This window comes from Misgurnus anguillicaudatus, chromosome 21, assembly GCF_027580225.2.
Source record: "Misgurnus anguillicaudatus chromosome 21, ASM2758022v2, whole genome shotgun sequence".
NCBI classification, from domain to species: Eukaryota; Metazoa; Chordata; class Actinopteri; order Cypriniformes; family Cobitidae; genus Misgurnus; species Misgurnus anguillicaudatus.
The window spans coordinates 35949669-35972061 of NC_073357.2; the positions used below are offsets into that span (position 1 = coordinate 35949669).

The 22393-nt window shown below is 36.7% G+C and overlaps 1 long non-coding RNA gene across 5 annotated transcripts in view; it reads left to right on the forward strand.

Annotated features, from left to right (window-relative positions):
• Positions 1-22393, forward strand: part of LOC129444652 (uncharacterized) — a 70175-nt gene that overhangs the window by 26804 nt on the left and 20978 nt on the right. For 4 of the 5 annotated variants that reach the window (XR_012359964.1, XR_012359962.1, XR_008644555.2 and 1 more), the window contains one exon: positions 15950-16035. The exons of the other annotated variant lie outside the window; for it this stretch is intronic. This is a non-coding gene — a long non-coding RNA (uncharacterized lncRNA). The remainder of the gene's footprint in view (positions 1-15949; positions 16036-22393) is intronic. 5 annotated transcript variants of the gene reach the window in all.

Sequence of the window (22393 nt, forward strand, 5' to 3'; positions counted from 1 at the left end):
GAAATCGAGTGGCGATCTAAACCGAGTGGCGACCAAAACCGAGCAGCACCCGAAATCGAGTGACGACCGAAAATGAGTGGCGATGAAAATCGAGTGGTGATCGAAACCGAGTGGCTACCAAAATCAAGTGCCGACCGAAACCGAGTGGCGTTGAAAATTGAGTGCCGTCCAAAATCGAGTAGCGACCAACCCGAGTGGCGACGGAAATCGAGTGGCAACCGAAATCGAGTGGCGGCCGAAACTAAGTGGCGACGAAAATAGAGTGGCGACTGAAACCGAGTGGCAACCGAAACTGAGTGCCGACCGAAATCAAGTGCCTACCGAAAACGAGTGACAACGAAAATTAAGTGCCAACCGAAATCGAGTGGCGACCAAACCTGAGTGGCGACCGAAACCGAGTGGTAGCTAGTTGACCCTTCTGTTTACTTAGCTGATAAAATGTGTTGTGCTTTTCTTTGGTATTAATTAGGGATGTGCCTGAAGCCGAATACGTTATTTGGAAGGGCACGGATAATGGCTTCAAAATGAATAACGAATTCATTCGAATAACAGAAAACATATTGGGCCAGACACAATCATGTGTTTGCTTGAACAGCTCTAATTTATAAACTCCTTAAAGCATGAATAATATGTGTGTGAAGTGAATGAGTGCAATCTATGAAATGACATGAATGACATTTTCTGTGCGTCTCTTATTTAGAAATGCAAGCTTTTTGAATTCATTAAAACATTTTAAAAGAGCTGCTAATGTCATACTTCTTTTAACCCAACTGTAAAAAATTTACCCTTTTCATTTTGTTTTATTTAATTACACAAGACCAGAAAAGCTTGATAAAATGCTGCACTATAATAATAAAATATTAGTTAATAATTATAGACTTCGGAAAGAGATGATCTTTTATTATTTCAAGTTGAAGCAAGCTTAATTGTCAATCTAGGTGAATATAAAATAAATAAGTAAATATATTAAAATATTTGTTAAGTAAGTAGATTGATTAACATAAATAGATTAAAATAAGTTTTGAGAACCTTGTGGAGATAGCCCTGGCATTGAGTGTCGACAAAAAACGAGTGGCAACCGAAAGCGAGTGGCATTGAAAATCAAGTGGCGACCAAAATCAAGTATCGACTGAAATTGAGTGGTGACCAAAATCGAGTGCAGACAGAAACCGAGTGCCGTCCGAAACCGAGTGGTGACCAAGTGGCGAAGAAATCGAGTGGTCGACAAAAACCGAGTGTTGAAGAAATCAAGTGGCGGCCAAAATTGAGTGGCGACGAAAATCGAGTGTCGACAGAAATCGAGTGCCGTTGAAAATCGTGTGGTGACCAAAACCGAGTGCCGTCAAAAATCGAGTGGCGACAGAAATCGAGTGGTGTCGAAAATCGAGTGGCGACCCATATCGAGTGGTGAAGAAATCGAGTGGCGACCGAAACCGAGTGGTGACAGAAATCGAATGCCGTCGAAAATCAAGTGGCGACCGAACCCGAGTGGCGACCGAAACCAAGTGGCATTTTCTGCGCGTCTCTTATGTAGTAACGCAAGCTTTTGGAAATCATCAAAACATTTTAAAAGAGCTGCTAATGTCATACTTCTTTTAATCCATCTGTAAAAAATTTACCCTTTCTTTGGTCCAGACCAACCTTATGAAAGGTGACTAACAGAAAATATACTTAGCATACTAACGTTTTGGGAATCGTGCCATAGAGTTAAGAGAGAGGTTAAGGAATAGGTTAAGAACTACTTGGCGATAAGACAGTTTTGGGGAACCGGGCCCTGCTCTTTAGTTACGAGTTAATGATTTTTTTCACATTCATAGGGTCCAATGAATGACTGCAAGTGAACGTGTTACACTTGTAGGGAAGATGTAATTATAAATCAGACACGGTGAAAACAGATGCAGGTTTTGAAGAGAGTAGATTAACGGCCGGTCACACACAATGCTCTGTTAAATTCAACCCGGCTTTCTTTTGGTATTCGAGCTGGCCGGGCTAATAGGTTCATTCAAGTGTTTCACAGTGAGTAAAAGAGCTAGTGAGATCGTAAGATTGGTGTGAATTAAATACTATTAAAGACATCAATGGAGATACAATTTAGTCCTCTCTCTCTTGCGCCATCTCTCTTACTCTTTGCTGCCAGTTATAGGAATTATTCTGCAAACTATAGGAGGACCGAATAATGTAAAATAGTTTTTCTTTATAATTTTACAATGATTAATGTGGTTCTTCCCATCATCTTTCTGCCTATCCATCCACCCGCCCACTCAACTCTCAGCCAGACTTTTATTAGAAAATAGATAAATAAAAACTGAATTAGTTTTTCAGTTACTGTAGGTACGCTGCACACTGGCTAAACAAAGATGTTCAGGCATGAACCATTGAGAGATTATACATTACCGCAATATCCGATTTAATAACTCAGATTTCCTTTTATTGTTTTTCTATTTTCATTGTATTTCTTTTCTAGAGCTTAGGCGGCCCTGCCGAGCTGTGCTTTTCACAGTGTGTTAACAGAGACATGCAGAATGAGGTCGGTGTGCTAGCTGCAATACAGAGAATCCTCAATCAGACGACTTGAAATTGGATTCATAGTTCACTTCATGGAAAGAATCAGAAAATATTAAATTATTTTTTATTAGATTAAATTAATTATAGAAAGACTGCATATTTGATATAGGCTAAAAGGGCTTTTAATGTGCTCAATAAGAGCCTTCAGCCTTTCTTGGAATATGCATAAATCTATCTCTGCTGCATATTACAGACTGTTCCTTTCCACTGCCTGCTTTTATTTAAAGTATTATTCATTCTTTAATAATAATAATATATGCCTTTCATACTCTTAATCTAGTCTTCACCCTTCCCCAAGCAAATATAAGCATGCACATTGTACATGCACATAGGTGTGTGTGTGTTCATACAGTATATACGCGTGTGTGCACAATGAAGAAAAACAGAGATGAGGAAATAGTTTATTTTCAGTTTCATCCTGTTTGTGGTGTCATAGTATCAAATTTTCTGCACAGTGACACAGAGAGCGAGAATCATAGTATGCTAGAGATGCTATGAAAAGGTTTTTGGCCCTCTGCAAACAAGATGTACGTATGTTGTTGGAACATAAAGATAGTAATTGATTAGCGAAAGATATTTACATTGTAGTCAAAGTAAAAAATATACAGAGAAGGACAATATGAAGCTCAGATTAAGGAATTGTGGCAGGGCAGAATTAGGGCATTGATATAAATTTGTCATTTGGATATTCCCCATGGTGCTTTGCTTCTTAGTGATGCAACTAAATAACCTATAAGCCCTCTGGGGTTAAGACCTAAACATGTTTAAGTTTTTGAGGCAATCAAGGCTTATTTTCTGATATTTTGTCTTCTGTAAAGCAAATTCAAGAGGACATCTGTTCTGTTATGAATTCCACATAAATCTTAAGCTTTTCGATGCTTCAAATGAGGCTTCATTCAAACTAAATGAATGAAACATGATGGTAAACCCTCACGCACTGGAGGTTGTCATGCAATATTGAGTTGCGTATAATCACTGTGTAATCTGTCTGTGTGCCAGGGGAGGGTGGAGCTAAATCCCCTTATACAACAATATCACGCCAAGATCACAAACTCTCTCTACTCTCTTTAGTATTGAAAGCTGAGAGATACGTCTGTGAATGTCAAGCAATTGCTCTGGCAGTCAAAGACACAGAAATCAAAGTGGGATATTTGCTTATATTTGCTTATTTGGGATATTTGGTTTATTCCGAAATTTAGCACAGGTCACCTATTTAGATATTGTGATTATTTTGTTTTGTATGTTTGTTTGTGATGTTTGAAGCACATTTGTGTGTTCCTACTCTGACATCAAGTCATATCAAACCTTTACAGGAGAGACTTGAGGGGTAGAGGGAAAAGTTTGTGTCACAGTGTTTTAACTCTTTCCCCGCCATTTTTAAAAAAAGTTGCCAGCCAGCTGCAGCATTTTTCATGATTTTCACTAAAGTTTAATGGCTTCTGGAAAATGTTCTTCTATAAATATATAAACATACAATATATTAAACAAACAAACAAAAAGTTTAATCATACCTGCATTTGTTCTCTTTTTATCACCTTTCAAATATGGGTAGGTTTTTTAAAAACACCAAATTTTGAGCAAAAATCTAAGATAAATTGTTTTTTGTGAAGGACTTTTGATAGAGATCAGATTCAGAGCGATCCTCAAAACATCTATGGAAATACAGCTGTTAGAGTTAACCCGTCAATGGGGGGGGGGGGGAGTTAAGGAAACTTGTGTATGCTGAGTCATAAGAGTATTTATGTAATAAAAGTAGACTTTTCTAGCCTGTTCCAACCAGACTCTCGTACATTCATTTCATTTGTACAGAGAGTCTGGCCATGCTCCATTGCAAAGCGTTACTTCCGTTAAGGAGGGTCCTCTGTTGAAGTTTAAAACTATTGGATCTGCCCAGAGTCACTCTGAATCTGCCATAACCAATTGCTAACGTTTGGTTGTGACGTATGTCACTCAGTCTGGCACACGACCTCAACGTCATCGTTCTTAGCCACCCCCCTCTGTTCGTTGATTGGACCTGCAGATTTTTGCCGGAGAAAACGAATCTCTACACAGCAGTCCCAGACGTTGTGCTGAAGCGAAATGAAAATTAAGCGGAAGCACAAAGGAGAGCGGAGCCAGGCTAAGACTTTTCGTGTGAATATTTTTAATTATTTAACCCTTCTGTGCTTTCATCATTAAAGATATGGCTAGTGGCGGCTGGTGCTGAATTGTTTTGCATTCAAATCCACACAGAACAAAGTTTAGTGTTCTTACGTAATTCAGCCTGAGGGTGGCGCTCTAAATTGATTGACAGGCTCTACAATATATAGAAAGCGATCTTAAAGACGGTTATTTTATTATGTTATGTGGTTTGTGTATTGATGTAAGAACACTGAATATAAATTTCTACAGTTACAACCCAGTCACACGATAAGTCATGTTATAGTAACGAAAATTTGGATTAATTAATTTCTATGTTCGAATGGCTGTTCGTGTCTGTGGCACGACTTTCTGTATCGTGTCATTTTATATTTTGTTTTCTCATCGTTGTTTTCTATTTTTTGACCATCGTCGCTTGGGGTTTGGGTTAGAATTGCTTTCTGCGACTTTCTAACCCAAACCCCAACTCTAACCCCAACTCCGGGCGAGAATAGTTTTAAAAGCGGACGAAAAACATGTAGAAACCAATGCATAAAAGTACATCCTAACGCAAACCCCGAATCTAACCCTAACCCCAAGCGACAATGATTTAAAAATAGGAAATAACGATGAGAAAACAAAATATAAAATGACACGATGAAGAAAGTCGTGCCACTGACACGAACAGCCATTGATAGAAACTGTGCTGGGAAGGACAAAAAAGACATTCGTCTCCAGAGACACGAAAAACAGCAGAAATTTGTGTCATCAAACACGAATAAATGAATCAAAATTTTCGTTACTATAACACGACTTGCTGTGAGACTGGGTTGACAGTTAGATCTAGTAAATTGTAGATCCCAGATCACAGCCTGGCCTAGTTCAGAAAGCAGCGGTTTAGCCTTCTGTCATGTCTTAAATGCCTTTCTGTTTTTTTTTTCAAGGCAAAGCATTAAGATGACACTAGGGGCGCAATGTTACCAAAACGTTAAAATTGGGAAAGGTACCTCAGCATTGTAGTTCCTTACTTATGGTCTCTCACAGGATTGTTTCTCAGCCGTGAGCAACTCGCAGTGCTACGCTAACTGTGCTAATGTTGCACAGCTGCCTTCTGGAGATTTAGCCTACTTTAGCCTTAGACTGACAGAAATAGGTTGTTTCTTTCCAAAACATGATCATTATTTTATTTAACATGGCCTTTTGTTATACAAATGCACACAGATCAAACGCACAAAAATAGTATCTTGCCAAAAAGTGTCATATGGACTCAATGGGTTAATTGCCTGCCATTTCCTCCAGGAATGGTTTTAACATTCAGTCTAAGAGACTTTTCTGTCCCTCCTCAGGTAATCCTAATTCTCCAGGCATTATTGAATTTATTGGGGGGATCTGTAGATGGGTTAAGAGTGAATCAGACATCTAAAGTTTCTTGCCTACACGGCTTGATTCTCATTCACCTCGGCAGATTTCCGTCAAAACAAACCAACCTTTTAAAGCTCCGGTTGACTTTGAAGTGATGGAGTCTCTCAATCTCTATTTCTCGTTCTCTCTCATTGTACAAAATTAACAGCCAAACATTGCCTGCGGGCCTCTTTGATGTTTAGAGATTTTTCCCTCAGTTGCGTGGATATGTTGGGCAACGTGCACTCCTGCTCTAACATTAACACTCCAAGCAGTCATAATCTTGATTGCTGGAAGGTAAAAGCAAATAAAACATAAGAACTCCCTTACGAAAGGAAAATATATTTACCAATATATTACTTGAAATATATTGTAATATATTGCAATATATTATTTTACTTTCCATTTTCCAATATATTATACATTGGCAATACATGGAATAATATATTGATGGTACATATATTCTATATATGTGTAATATATTGCAGTATATTGCAAAATATACAAATTATTGCCATTTTCAATATATTGTACATGGATATAATATATGTGTTTAAAAATATATGCAATATTATATTTATAAATATCTGCAATATTGTATTTTGATTTATATGCGAAAATGTATTAACAATATATGTAGAGATATAGTTTCACATATATGTTTACTATATGGTAGAATATATTTCAAATATATGTAAAATTATATGGAAATTTACATGAAATATATGTAGATATGTGTTTGATATATTGTGGAATACATTTTAAATATATGTAAAATAAGATGGGAAATATATGTGCATATATGGGAATATGTATTAAAAATATATGTAAAGATATAGTGTCACATGTATGTTTACTATATGGTAGAATATATTTCAAATATATGTACAACTATATGGAAATATATATGTAGATATGTGTTCGATATCTTGTGGAATACATTTTACATATATGTAAAATTAGATGGAAAATATGTTAAATATATGTGCATATATGGGAACATGTATTAACAATATATGTACAGATATAGTGTCACATGTATGTTTACTATATGGTAGAATATATTTCAAATATATGTACAACTATATGGAAATATATATGTAGATATGTGTTTGATATATTGTGGAATACATTTTGCATATATTTAAAATTAGATGGAAATATATGTACATATTTATTGTAAATGTATGCACAATATGTGTACATATATGAGAAAATGCACATACAATGTATGAATATATTTGGGATATATACAGTATATGTACATGAAACATCTAAAATATATAAATACTTAAATATGCAACCTGCAATATACAAACATTTACACCACATATTAACACAGACTGATGGGTAATCTATCAAAAGCCACCCTTATTTTCTTTTAATCAGGAAAAGATACTAAACCCAATTTGAGGTACAGAGCTCTATAGGCCTATTAAAACCACATGAGGTTTTGCATATGGTCAGTCAAAGGAAATGTGATTGGCTTTACATTACATTACATAAATGTGTTGCATTGCATTTACATAAATTACATTTTTAAAAGAGTGCCATTAAACAAAAAATATACAAAATATAAATTAAAGCAACTTAAATTACCAATGTCCATTTCAAAATTTCAGCAGTGCCATTATAAAATATAAAGACAATATCAATAAAGACAATATCAATGAACAAAATGCACAGACAATGATGAACAAATAAATAATAAACAAACTTTCAAGAAGTTTTGGGAACCGTGAAAAAGCAAAAAAAAAAAAAAAAATTTTCCAAAAGAACAGTCCATTATCCTGGTTAGGAGTCCACCTTGGTTCTTCACTGATGTAAACCACTTACATAGCTTTTGCTCTTCACCTGGTGTCTTAATGCCATTAGCTTGCAGATTCTACTGTTGATAGATTTTCTGACATCAGCTTCCTTGGCCTTATAGGAAACTGTTTTAAAACAGCATCTGTGGAGCAGAACAACAAGTTGTTCACAAAAATCTCTCAGAGATGCAATAAAAACTGAAAAGCACCAGGTCTGAAAACTTATATACCTTTTAAAACTTGAAGTTTCCTTGGAGCCTGCTGACATCAGCCTTCTTCTTCTTCTTCTTCTTGAGTTTTACTGGCAGTTGGCAAACAACTTTTAGTGGCATTACCGCCACCTACTGATTAGGAGTGTGTGTGGGTCAGGATCATAGGTCAGGACCTATCTATCAGCCTCCTTGTTGCTGGTGTCTGTTACGCATCCTGTCCTCTCTTCGCGCCTGAATCTCAGCTTCCTACTCGAGCATTTTATATATATATATATATATATATATATATATATATATATATATATATATATATATATATATATATATATATATATATATATATATATATAAAATATAGTGCCCTTTTTGTTCTTGATTGCAATATATTTTGTATCATATATACATGTATGTTTCATGCATATATTGCAATATATCAAAGCATATAAAGACAAACTATTACATGTAAAAAATACAGTGCCCTTTCTGTTCTTGATTGCAATATATTTTGTCTCATATATACATGTATGGTATATGCATATATTGCAATATATCAAAGCATATAAAGACAAACTATAACATGTAAAACATATAGTGCCCTTTTTGTTCTTGATTGCAATATATTTTGTCTCATATATACATGTATGGTCTATGCATATATTGCAATATATCAAAGCATATAAAGACAAACTATAACATGTAAAAAATATAGTGCCCTTTCTGTTCTTGATTGCAATATATTTTGTCTCATATATACATGTATGGTTTATGCATATATTGCAATATATCAAAGCATATAAAGACAAACTATAACATGTAAAAAATATAGTGCCCTTTTTGTTCTTGATTGCAATATATTTTGTCTCATATATACAGTACATGTATGGTCTATGCATATATAGCAATATATTAAAGCATATAAAGACAAACTATTATATGTAAAAAAAATAGTGCCCTCTTTGTTCTTGAATGCAATATATTTTGTCAAATATATACATGTATGGTCTATGCATATATTGCAATATATCAAAGCATATAAAGACAAACTATTAAATGTAAAAAATATAGTGCCCTTTTTGTTCTTGATTGCAATATATTTTGTATCATATATACATGTATGTTTCATGCATATATTTCAATATATTGGAAAATATAAATATTAAATTCCATATATGGGAATATGTTGCCTAATATATTACATGATATATTCCAATATACTGCAATATATTTTTGTTTCGTAAGGGCTGCCATCATGTATTGTTGTTAAGTTACAAAAACAAATGTTTATATTTATCATATTTATTTATTTAGTATGTAAGAAAATACTTTTAATGAAGTTGTATTACAAATGTACAGGCTTGTCAGCCTCAATTACTGGTTGGATTATGTTCCCTGTCATTGTGGTCTCTACTGGGGAAGCTAGTACTAAACCATGAGAGAAAGTCTATGGGAGAAGGAGGGATAGAAAGATCCTTATTGAAACTAATCAGGAATATTAACCACACACTAATACCAAGCTCTTCTCATTGATGTAATCTGTTTTGATTGTGGGTTTGTGTGACTTTGATTAAAAGGGAAGGGGGGCACCAGATCACTATCCCCAAGGGAGATACCCTCATTATCTCCTAAAGGCCTCACATGACCCCTGCAACACACACATATACAGCAAGCATCGGCCTGGTGTCTCCAGACGGAAAGTTTTAAATCCTTTGCAAGATTGTTAATCCCTGTGCGAGTGTCTTTTCCTTTTCTTCATCGTCTTCTTTAACTTTCCCACTTTCACTTCTCTCAGCAGATTGCGACTGCTATTTTTGGGTCAGTATATAAAAGAGCAGTTTGTTCAGATGTTGTGTGCCGAAGAAAAGAATCACATAAAAACGAGGCCTCTGTGATCACCCAAGAGCCACCAAAGTTTGTGTCTGGTTTGATATGTACATTCAGAGCCCATTTTCCAGTTTATGCTGACTTTTAATATTTGTCCACCCTATTCGCATATTTATTTGGTCAATAACATAAGCTGCATTTCTTTGTACTGTAAGTGTCCCCATGTAAATTACAGGTAGCTGTTTTAATTTACCTTAAATGTGCAAAACTGTATCTCTGGTTTACTTGCAGTAAGTCAACATGTTTGCGTCAATGTTTCACATTTTTAGTCAGATGCTAAACTAAACATAATAGGTGAGCGTGCAACTGAAAGTACATGAATATTTAACAGTATGGTTGAACAAAATGCTGAATCATTTCACACTGTTGTGCAACTTTTTCTATGCTAACTCTGTGCTGGGTGAGATTTTGTTGCTTTTCCAAGGGTTAAAAGCCTGGTTTTAAACCAAGGTAAAAGACTGTAATGGCAGATCCCATCTTCTATGTACATGTACAGTAACAACTTCATCCTCCAACCATGTTAGTACCAGCCATATTAATCTACTGTCAGCCAGTGCTTCCAAGTCCTGCATACATAAGAAACCTGAACTCTGAGAAACATCAGATGATGCTTTCTCACAGAGAAAATCTTTTTCCTCCTCCTAGAAATCGTTTTATTTACTGCTCTTTCTGTTCTTTAGTAAATCTTTACACAAGAAGTGTTGCCTGTAGAAGAGCTTCGGACAGATGCGCCGACCACAGTCCACTAGGTCTGCATATACGCGTTTGCATGTACTGTATATGTCTTTGCTTTTGTGCATTTGGATGCCTTTTGGGGGCCAGTCCATTTAGAGAAGAGAATGTAAACAAGTGAGAATTTAAAAAAAACATGAGTCATGTTTTTTTGAAGTTATGTTTTAGGGGCTTTTGTGCCTGAATTTAGAAGTGGGATCGGCAAAGGACCTCCAAAACGGCAATCCAACTTGGGTCGACGTGAGCGCACTGGTGCTATATGTCGGCGCTATATTCAAAATGCTATAAATCTATTGAATCAATATATGAATGTGCATTCATCTTTGCCATGTTATATTCATTTAGTTGACTAGTGGTATACACTGATTAAAAAAAACATTAATGGCATTAATCAAAACACTTACTTTGTTGTATTAAGAACACTGTAATTGCTACTGTCATCCTTGGAATGTCATCGCTGAACTTTTTTCAGAAAATTAGATTTTCGCTGATTTTGAGTAAAATAATGGAAAGTTTTTCATGAGATCCCCTGTGTGTTAGAATGACATAAGCTTGATGCTGTTGGGAGAACAAGCAACAACACCAGCATTTTTCCTTCGCCCGAGTGCCTCTCGCGTAAATTATTCGATTTTAATGGCTTACATTTCTTCCCCGCAACAGAAAACCACCACAGGTTATCAATGCCATCAAAGTATTATTTTGTTTTTGTTTGTTGATCACAAAGTACAAAGTAGATGACAAAAACTAGGATTTTGTGCGTATTCAATGCACCGCCATTGTTGTTTACAATGCGTGGAATGGTGCGCTGTGATTTGTTTAGGGGATTTATTGTATTCTGCAGAAAAGTAGGCGTTTATCGCGTTTTGGGAAAAAGGGAGAAAAGATGACGGAATAACTCAACGGATTTTGTGTAAAATTAAGAATTTACTTTTTTAATACTGGCCAGATAAAAAACTGATTTAATACGGTAATACGGTAACGATTTTTCTTTAAATGGCGTCTAACGTGTTTGGGAACCAAACTCTTCATATTTTCTCAATTTGCATATAGGCCTACTAAAAAAACTAAATGATAGTTTAGCTAATGTTTAGTTAACTTTATCTTTAATAAGAATGCAATTCTGACAGCTCCATGTGGCTCATTTTTCCAAGTATAAACCCATTCCACTGGATTACACAGATTTTCCTCAAATTCAGCACAATAAAATATGGAAAGTTAAAGAATCTCCCATTCTTGCTAATTTTGAGCATCATATAGACTCTTTCTTAATCACACGTTTCTAGTTACGGTGCAGAATTTCTATGCTAAACATTGAATTAAATAATTTTGACATGCATGAGCCCAGCAAAATAAACCAATTCATCCCTGAGTCTCTTAAAGATTATTTTCCAGGGTTGCAGTTTCTTGAATTTCTTTTCATGAATATCATCTGACATACTCCATGACAGCTGTTATAAAGGATTTATCTTGAACAGGACATCGTTGCAGTGTTCCACTTTTAAGATTTTTCTAATCCCCGTTTTAATTATTTCTAATTGCAGCAAAAAAAGGTCAGTGGTTACCGTAGACTAGATCAAGGCCAAGACCAGCTTAAGTTTCTCTGTTTTCCAGGCCTCTTTGAAGATTTAAGATTTACTAAATTTCATTTTGGATGTAGATTTTGTCTTGAGTTAGCAACAATTATTAAAGCCCACATGCTCAGAAAAGTTGTTTATTTGTTGATTTGTAAAATCCTATGTTGTTTATAGAGATCATAAGTAGGCTATACTTTGGACAAACACGAGCAAGGAAAATATAGCATCACAAATGGACTACAGTACTGTATGTACGTTTGTTAACTTAGATTTATGTGTTTGCTAAGCAAATAAAATAAGGGATGAAGTAATGTAATTTAAAACACAATGAAAATGGCCAGGGTTGGCTCTGGGCAGAGTATATGAGAGAGAGTCACTGCAGCTCCCGCAAATAGCCAGTGGCATTCAGTTGTTTTCACAAATGAAATTAGGAAGATGATATCCACAGGATCTGATAGTGTCACAGACATGATTGCCTCATTAAGATTGTGTGAGAGGAATTTAAATGGACTATCCATCATGATGAAAAACACAAAACTACACCCAGTTTATTTATATAACTGCAGATGTTCTGCATAATGCATATTCATGGGTGCTTCCATCTTTACCAATAGCCCTTTGTCAAATCACCTCTTAATTGTTTTTAAGCATTTAATTAGAATCACTTTCACCTCGTTTTTCATTTGTACCTCTCAGTTTTTAAGTCTCTCTCTCGTCTTTTGACACACCCACCTTATTTTAGTTTAGAATTGTTGCTGTAAACATGTTGACAAATGGCCCTTTGAAAGCCCGGTTACAAATGACATTTATTCTGCAACAAAGCGGTTATTTGAGTGGCCTCCCTGGGCTTGCTTTACACCCACTTCACTGTTCAGCTGTCTCATGGCCAAGCACCTGAGGCTTTTGGCCCACCCATGACGCTGCTTTCATGAAGGACCTTATTTAGAAATGCAGCTGAGGTGAGGTTTTTTAAAAGCACTGCGCTTACAAGTTTTTTCTGCTAATGATGTTTGCTGGCATCAGTAAGTGTTCTTCTATAATATGTAAATACAATTTGTCTTGGCATTTTGCAACATTAAAAAAATAAATAAACTTGAAAATTATTCTGGGCAGCCCAATGGCCATTAGCTTTTGAGTTATAGTGCTGTATTTTTTGTGGTGTTAATGCTGGAAGAAAAGATGTAATTGTTATTATTGTATTTCCTTCTGTGGCATGGTAGCTTTAAGTCGGGTTTCTGTTGTTGCTTTCTTAACCTTCAAAAATGGCCTGTCTTTCTGTGGGCCTTGGTAAGAAATTGGACTACACCATACCTTATTAAAGGGACATTCCACTTTTTTTTGAAAATATGCTCATTTTCCAGCTCCCTAAATTTAAACAATTGATTTTTACCGTTTTGGAATCCATTTAGCTGATCTCCGGGTCTGGCGTTACCACTTTTAGCATAGCATAGCGTAATCCATTGAATCTGATTAGACCATTAGCATCAGGCTCAAAAATGACCAAAGAGTTGCAGCCATATTACGGCAACAAAGTCCTTGATTATTACGGAAGGATACTGTGGTTCCTAGCAGGGCCTGAAATTAACACCCGACCACGGGGATTTTGCAATTGGCGGGTAACACTGTCAATCTCGGCCACATTGGCGGGTAGCCAATGCGAATCAATGATGCGCAGGTCAATGTATAAACAACCCGCTCCCGACCGATGTTTTCAACTAACCCACTCGCAATTGTTTAAAATAGTTAATTGGCATCTTAATTTCAAACGACCCGACCGACCGTGACCCGAATATCATTAAAAATATTGATAATTCAGTGATTCATTAAGAGGATGTGACTGTTGTTTCGCAACGTTCATGCGATTGGAAAGAAGATGAGGCACTTCTCTGTCTACGTTTGGATGTGCGAGTAAGTATGTTGGTGAGATGGGATGAGAATGCAATGCTGATATAGGCTACAGTACAATCGCAGTTGCCAGATGTGTAGTGCTGTGAAGGATCAGAACTCTTGATGTGTAAACTTTAGAGAGAGTTGCGTTACTGTGTCTTACACTATAGTACATTAACATACATTTTGCGAATAGAGTAATGAAAAACAACGTATGTGAGGCTTTTATGTGTGCAGTTTGGAATTCCCCCTCCGTCTGTGTGTGCGCGCGCGCGGGTTTAAGGGCACTCAATAGGGCACAGCGAAGAGACGCGTTCCTAAAAGCAAGCGTAGATAAAATCTTTCTGTTCTTGACAGGGCACATATAAACAAAATTATCTCAACAGTATTCTTTTTTAATAAAACATTTATTTATGTCTTAAGTGTTTGTATAGAGATTCAAAAAACAGTCTGTGCTTATTTGGTCTTAAAGAGACAGTAACCTCAATTAACATACTTAAGTCTGTGTCATTAATGTTAAACAACTTAGAAGAAATCACTTTTGTAGCTCATAAAAATAATTATATTTAATTCATACAATAAAGACATTGTTATCATTTACTATTCAGGCAAAAAAAACCTGGCTGGTAAAAAGTCACTGTGGCAGGTGATCAAAAAAGTTAACTTCAGGCCCTGGTTCCTAGTCATATCGGCCTAGAAAAATCGCAACTTTTAATTTTTTGTCGGTCAAAAGAGTCAATTTTAAACAGGAAAAATATCGAAACTCTTTGGTCATTTCTGAGCGTGATGCTAATGGTCTAATCCGATTTAATGAATTATGCTAAGCTACGCTAAAAGTGATAGCGCCAGACCCAGAGATCGGCTGAATGGATTTTAAAATGGTAAAAATCTAATGTTTAACTCTAGGGAAGCTGAAAAATTAGCCCATTTTCAAAAAAAGTGTAGTGTCCCTTTAAAGATGATAATCTCTAACCTCAAATATAGAATTGTATGTCCTGCAAATTTTCACATTTAACTCCGCACATTAAGGGTCCTACTCATTAAAGGGATAGTTTACCCAAACATGAAAATTCTGTCATCATTCATGTTTTAAACCTGCATACATTTCTTTATGTAAGATTTTTTTTACTATTGAAGCCAATGATGCTCCTGCTCTCTGCTTAATTACAATTATCTTCTGTTGTGTTTAGCAAAGCAAAGAAATAAATACAAGTTTGGAACAACTTGAGGGTAAGTAAATGATGACATATTTTAAATGTTGTGATACACTATCCCTTTAATGTTAGTACTACTAGAAGTTGTAGTAATTGTTACAGTGTCATGAACTATTGCTGTGTATTGATTTGCATACACAACTGCATCCGAGTGCTGTGACACCGTGGATTCAGTCCGTTTGATGGAATCAAGTGTTGATAAAGAATAGAGTGTGTGCGTTTGTGGAAACTGGAGATTCAGTCGTGAGTGTTTCTCAAAAAACTGTAAGGGGTTTAGTGATTTAGTTTGTGTATGTAGAGTGAATATACTTTCACTAAGTGTGTGTTTGTGTACTTGAGGGGATTTGGTGACTATGTGAAGCCCCTCTTTAGTGGACCATTGCCTGAGTGAAGAGCTTGGTCGTAGTGGATGGTTGGTCCAGGACAGAACAGCCTTTCATTGACACGCACAGTGGGGCTCCAACCTGCAATAAATGAACATTCAATCTCATTGAGTTTCTATTGCGCTCTCACTTTGATTTTTTCTTTCTCTCTCTCCAATTACCCACTTTGTTCAGGATACAGGTCAGATGTCCATGCATGACCTGACGTGTGGATAGAGAGAGATGGATGCAAAGGGAGGATGGGGAAATGTGCAGATTAAGTAAGTGAAAACACCAGAGCAGCATGTGTGATTTGTAGAAAATCTACAAAGCTAATTTTTACTTTTACTGGTATTCATGTCTCGGGTACTTGAGTTGAACTGAAGCATATAGCATATCTCTGTTCACCATGAAGTTGGTTGTGTAGAGGGAGGTGGAGGTGGCTTGTTTTTCTTTGATTAGCCCCATATAAAATAAGCAATACATAACCCTAAATTTAATTTCACCTGGGGCAGAATCAAACTGTCTTTTTCTTGGTGTGTGTGTTTGATTATTTACACCCAAGCAAGACCCAAATATGTTTGTTTCTGAGTACTTCTTTTCATTGCTATTTTCTATGGATTCACACTGTGAGATTGCATATATTACTGTCAACGCAAACAAATCATTGCATGAAAAACAATTATAACATTAAAGGAAGAAACAGATGGTGTTACCTAAACAAATTGATGTTTCCTGTTTAGTTTTTTTCAGTTTCTTGTTTATTTCAGTGCTTCACATTTTTGCAAAGCACCTTTATATATTTTATAACATTCCAGAAACATAGTTTATAACAGTCTATAAATAAGGTGTAAGAAGTAATAAAAGTTGAGAAATTATTAAATTATAGAATACAGGTTATTATAATAAAAAGTCACTTAAAAATAAAATAATCTTATATGCAATTTAAAAAAATGTAAAAACACCTAAAGACAGTAAATGAGCTGAAAATATGTGCAATGAACATGTACTGTATAGTGGGGGGGTTTGGGGCACAACCGCTTTTTGGTTTTGGCTCAATTATTAAACATTTTTGAGTTTAATTAATTGTATTTTTACACAAGCAACACACACATCTCTGCTACAAATTTGAAGTTTTGTCTGTAAAAAACATACTAAAGTCTCAAAATCAAATTCTGAGATAATACAAAAATCAAAGTCTGATTTTAGCCATTCATTTCATTATGATTTTAATCTTTGACATGATCTTATTCAATCAATATTAAATATATGAACAAAAATAAATTTTGACACACAATTTTTGATTTGACAGGCACATTTACAGTATTTTGTTGGCATCCAGCAATCATTAGTGTGTAGCCCATTTAAAACAATGGGAAGAACTACGCTAACATTAGCATTTTTTTATATCGCAAGTGCTGAGGGGTTAGTTGTAACACAGTGTTATAACTAACCCCGCTGGGTGAAAATATTTTCAAGCCTACCAAAAAAGTTGCTAAGAGCTGCAGACATATTTCAAAATGCTATGTTTTAGTCAACACTCTTTCATCAATAGTCCCTGTCACACATGCAGTCTTTACTGGTAATTTACTGGTAAATTGCAGTTAACAGATCATGTGTGAACAGAACCTTTCCAGTAAATCAGTTCTCCCAATTTACCAGTAAGACAGGTTGTAAGATTACCAGTAATTTACCGGTAAGCGCTATGTGTGAGCGAAAAATATAGGATTACCGGCATTTAGAACGGACGACGTCAGATCGCGCTGACAGCTTCAGACCAATCATAATGTTTTAATACAGATGACGCGTTTACCCCCGCACTGTTTTAAGGACGTTTCCACACACACGCTGCTTGAAAGTCGAGCACACCTGAAGTTTAAGTCCACATTTCTTTACCAAACTTGTTTAAAACAGCTTACCACCTACTTGCCAAATTGCCGACGTCCTTAGCACGCTCTCTGTGAAGCCTAAAGTGCAAACAGTACTGTTGATTAAAACGCATTTTCGGTTTGACGTCGCCTCATGCAATGTTGTTTGGTCATGAGCAACTTCGCGACTGTCAGAGTTTACCACAGACGTAAAAACAACAAAATACGGACCGTGGTTATGAACGATGTGGATTTTTTACAAATACAACACTGAGCTCAACGTGCGCCACAGGTACTTCCGCTTTCTCAACAAATTTACCAGTATTTTGATACTGATGTGTGAATGATGTCTTACTGGTAAAAAGACGGAATGTCACTGCGTGTGTGAACAGCACATTTTTGTATTTACTGGTAAATTAATTCTGGTAAATTAATGGTAATTTACCAGAACTCTTGTGTGAAAGAGGCTAATAACTCAATGGAAAAGCATACCTTATTTCCCGGACTATAAGTCACACTTTTTTTCATAGTTTGGTTGGTCCTGCGACATATAGTCAGGTGCGACTTATATGTCAAAATTAATTCATACTGACTAACATGAACCAAAGGAAAACATTACTGTCTACAGCCATGAGAGGGCGCTATATGTTGCTCCTGTATCCCATGAAAAAAACTGTTAACTGAAACATTAACTTAAAGACAACGGAGAAAGACTTAACAAACAAAATGTCCCCCAAAAGAAAAATAATTTTCTAAATAAATGCAACTTATAGTCCAGTGCGACTTATAGTCTGGAAAATACGGTACCTTTCCATAAATTTGCGAGAGATCGTCTTTTGGCAGCTGAAAACAGTACCGAAAAAACTAATTGCTCAACCCTCTGCAACAATGTAAATGGTCCCTGTTCAGTGTTTCCCATACATTGATTTATTTGTGGTGGCCCACCACAGAATCAACATTGGCCCCCACAAATAGAATTTTCATGATTCCCATTTACATTTTTATTTCACTATTTAACAGCTTAATTCGGCTTGAAATATAATCTGATATATAATACAGATCAAATACAGATACAGATCAAAGAGTAGAAGTAAAACATATTTCAGATGCCAACACTAGATCAAACGCAAACATGACATGATGACATCACATATATGCTAATTAGCTGGTGACGTCATCAACACCACAGTCTCCTCAAAATCCTGTGGGAAACACTGCTGTTACAATTAACTCCACATTAGTTTGTGCACACCTACTCACTGTAGAAACTTTGTGCAATTTTTGTATAATTTTGTATATACTTATTGTACCGTATATGCTAATTGTACTACTTGTACAGCTCTATATTGTTGCTCTACTTATACTTGTACTTACCTTGCACTGGGCTTAGAGAAACGCCATTTCGTTCTGCTGTGCAGAATGACAAAGCACACTTTGAGTTGATTTTAACTTTATCACATTTTATTTTATCTCAACCTTATTGTAAGTTTTTTAACTTCCCAATGGATATCAAATGTACTGTATTTTTAAAAGAAGTGAAATGAAAAAGAATATTGATCTCATGCCAGGCTCAGTTGCTTGGCATCCTGTTGAGTTGCCTGTTAGGACCTTCTGTTTCCCTTTGACACTCAAGCAAAAAGCTGGCAAGATGTTTGCTGAATACAGCAGAAACTGTTTTTGAGGTGGCCCTATTAAAATTGTGTCAAATGAGTGTGTGTGTGTGTGTGTGTGTGTGTGTGTGTGAACACAACCTGCTTTTCCTGTGGCAATGCTCCTATTGGAGTGTGGCCTTTGGATCCATGCATGTATATATCTTCCATGTTCCTTGATGGAATGCCAGGACTCACATACATACATTCTGTGCCCCGGCTTGTTTAGGCCTTAGCCCAAATCTATCTGTCTGTTCCACCACATAGGATCAAACGAGGGTTTCTCTGTAATCGGTTGTTTATATGAGAAATTGTCGTTGTCTTATTAAGGTCCCACATTAAATAAGGGTCTCACCCATTGGAGGAAAATCAAATCATAACCGTATACTGGTTCTGTCAGATCAGCATGGAATGGAAAATAATTTTTTGGGGCAACAGTGAATTTTTTTTAAAAATAAGGCCTAAATAGGAAGAATTTAATATTTTGACAAAACGTAATATTTTTACTAGAGATGCAGCGATATTACATTTTTCCACTGATACCGATAGCCGATTATTCAGACTGATATCTGCCGATAGTTTGGTGCAGTGGTGAGGGTACAAGGGCCAGGGTGGCACTGGTCCACTCAGATTGAGGACTGGCCCACCCAGTCAGAAGAGACACAAAAAGCAAAAGAAATCACGCATAAATTATAATAATCTTTTTAATAATAATCGCTCAAATACGCATTATTCAGAAATTATTAACTATTTATATAGAAAGTTTATAATTGGCATGTGTTTCTAAACCTTGCAAATGTTATCATTCAAGCCATTTTAAACAATAGGAGCGCAAGATGTTAAAGTGAGCTGTTTTCTGTGCGCACAGATGCACACACATACTCAAATGGAGACACACTCATAAGCGCATGCACGGAGATGTGGTTTTAAAAAGCACACAAACACAACACCTCTCTGCGCTTGACAGGACACATACACACAAAATCATCTCTAAAGGGGGTCGCACACCGGACGCGCAGCTCAGCGTCGCGCATTGCCGCGTTGAGTCGAGTCGCGTCTAGGACAACTCGGAGGTATCGTAGAACCGGAAGTGCACATTAAATAGCGCAAGCTTCGTCAGATAGCGTCTACTTCAAAATGCAAAATATACGTTAGCAGCCACTGTAAATTGTTAATGATTTAGGACAAATATGATGTTATTTAATGTTAAACTATGTGAGTCAGGGCGCCGCGGACAGGCGGCACCTGTCGGCGCTGGTGTGCGTACACTCATAGAAAACAATGTGCGGCGCTAAGCTGCACATCTGGTGTGCGACCACCCTTAATACCACAGTTTTGGAAAGCATTCTCATAAAAACAGTCAGTTATTAGGCTATGTCTTAAAGTGAACACAAACAGTACAGAAAGAAATCAGATGTGTGTGTGTCAGTATATGGATCTGTGGGTAACACAGGAATTAATACAGAACAAATGGTTAGTTATAAATTAAATATTTAAAATTTTTAACATTTAGTAATCTGTGTAACTATGAAATATTTTTAATTAAAGCATTGATTAAAAATATATACATTATGATGAGTCTTGTGTTTTTAAAGTCCGCTATACTGTTTGCGTGTTACACGTTTCAGGTAAAGTTAGCATACCTTATGCCTTTACAGTACCATATTATACTTAACATTAAACTAGTGATGTTTCTTTACATGTCCTATAGACTGTTTCATCGGACGCACATGCGGTGAAGCGATACACGTCTGGTCCGAACTTTACTTCCGGTTTCAGTTTTTTTAATGATCTGACTAGTTGCTAAACTGAACTCTTGAACAAATACCTTATCGAAAATAACAGATGTTTTGGTTTCATAAGGGGCCAGTCACACCAAAAGCGTTTATGGCAGTTGCAGGCGCCTTTTTTGAATGATATTCTATGGGCAGGGCGCGTTTGCGCGCTGTTTATGCGCGCCGAGCGCCTTGCGTTTTTTTTGCCGCCTGCCGTGCACGCGTTTTTGAAGGAGCGCTGAGAGCGGAGAAGCGCCCGACGTCATTCTTGTCTTTCCATTGTCCAATCGAATGAGGGGAGAGGCGGGCCTTACGTTGTGTTGAGGGAAGTTTACAGTTGCTTTGAAGAACCGGACTCCACTCGCTCACTCTCTCCTGCGTGTTTGTGCACCTCTCACCCTCAAACAAGGTCAGAGCAGGCGTCCTCTTTTTAAAGTTTCTGCTAATATGACAGTTAACAGCAAAAGAGCGCTCACGCTTCAATATTTGATTGACAAAACAGCCGACTCGGTGGTTGCTTAACAATATGAAAAGCCGCGGCGCACTGCTCTTTTTTTAAAAAAGGCAGTGCGTGGCGCCTTGCGTTTGCAAGCGTTTAAAGCGCTTTTGGTGTGACTGGCCCCTAAGTAATCTATGTGTTGTTTATTTTGCTTGTTATATAAATAAACTACGTTTTAAGTACTTTCTTGTTATTTATTCTTAGCGGAGTTTACCGGAAGTTACGTGTGGACCACGAAGGCCGCTTGTTTATGTTGTTACTGCTAAAACCATCTATACACAAACCTCAAATTTGATTTATTGGATATATACCATGACTGTCGGCTCTTTTTAAACTATCTTTTGATAGTGTGAAAATTGCTTTATTGACCAATACCAATATATTGACCAATGCCTCTCACATTTCAGCCCCGACTAAACAGAGTCAGGTGTGTGTGTGCGTGCGTGCGTGTGTGTGCGTGTGTGAAAGAAAGAGAGTGTGTGAGTGTAATTAGTCTGTTGGGCTCTTGTTTTGAGGGCGAGCAAAGGTACCAGATGGACTTGGGGAGGGGGACTGGCTTTAAGACAAGCCAACAAAACAAGACAGAAAAGAAGAGGAGATCGGAAATGTGGTGAGGACAAACAACCAGGCCCATCACTGTCAGGATGTGCTGACTCCCTCCTCCCTCGTCCTGCCATGTCCTCCGCTGCTCTAATCCTTTATCACTTCATCTCACTCGTGCAGATGAATCTGGATCTCCAGCGGAGGTAATGGCAGTTATAATGCAGCTAAAGTCAGTTAGTGTTCTTTTGTGGGAGTGAGCCGTAATCCCCTATTAAGCTCGAGAGACTGTGTTTGACCCGACTATA